Here is a 1,037-nt window from a genome sequence, read left to right as displayed (position 1 = left end):
GTTTCGGGTTTGGGTTTCGGGTTTGGGTTTCAAAGTCTGGTTTCGCCGTGTCGCCCTTAACTTCGCCGTATCGCCCTCTACTTCGCCGTGTCGACTAGCGCTGACCGTGTCGACGTCGTTGACGCCGTGTCCGACGCGTGTCGAACGCGTGTCGAACGCGCGTCCGTCCCCGACAAGCGTCGGACACGGGGACGGGGGGAGTTTTCACGAGTCGGTGCTTCTTAGCCGGAGACTTATTTGATTGTAGAAATACGAGTTTAAAAGAAATATTCTGTAGAACGGTAATAAGACCAACAATGCTTTATTGATCAAAATGCTGGGCAATTAAAAAATGTGCAAAAAATGAGTGTAGCAATACTTTTTCAGGAACTTCCCATTTATTGGCATCATTAATTTGTTGTCATCCTGAGTAATCAGACGATAAGCACCGTTTGAATAGACTGTCTCTATCACGAACGGTCCTTCCCATTTAGGTTCAAATTTGCCTTTTTTTTTGGAGTTGAGGATCATAGGCCTTCGAACAGCGAGGACTAAGTCTTCTTCTTTAAAGCTTCGTCGTCGGACTTTTTTATCGAAAGCCCGAGAAATTCTAGCTTGATAAAACTCGATTTGTTGTTGAGCTTCCAAGCGTTTCTCATTTAACATCTCTAATTCTTCGAGACGTTTCTGATGATGTTCTTCCGTCGTCATTCCCGTTACGAGAGCGATACGGAGGGAAGGAATCTGTATCTCCAATGGAAGGACGGCTTCACATCCATATGTTAAAGCATACGGGGTGGCTCCGGTAGGCGTGCAGACGATCGTACGATAAGCTCAGAGAGCTTCGCCGAGTTTGTCGTCCCAATCTCGTTTATTGGTTTTCACCAATTTTGCCAGAAGTTTGATGATAATCTTGTTAAAAGCTTCGGCCAATCCGTTAGCTGTAGGGTTATAAGCAGTCGATGAAACGTCTTTAATCCCGAATTTATCGCAGAATTTGATAAATGCGTTGCTCACGAATTGAGGACCGTTGTCGTGCACTATTCGTCTCGGAACAC

Source organism: Asparagus officinalis, chromosome 7 (assembly GCF_001876935.1).
Source record: "Asparagus officinalis chromosome 7, Aspof.V1, whole genome shotgun sequence".
Lineage (NCBI taxonomy): Eukaryota > Viridiplantae > Streptophyta > Magnoliopsida > Asparagales > Asparagaceae > Asparagus > Asparagus officinalis.
The sequence above is the reverse complement of the archived record's forward strand: the minus strand, read 5'-3'. Positions refer to the sequence as shown.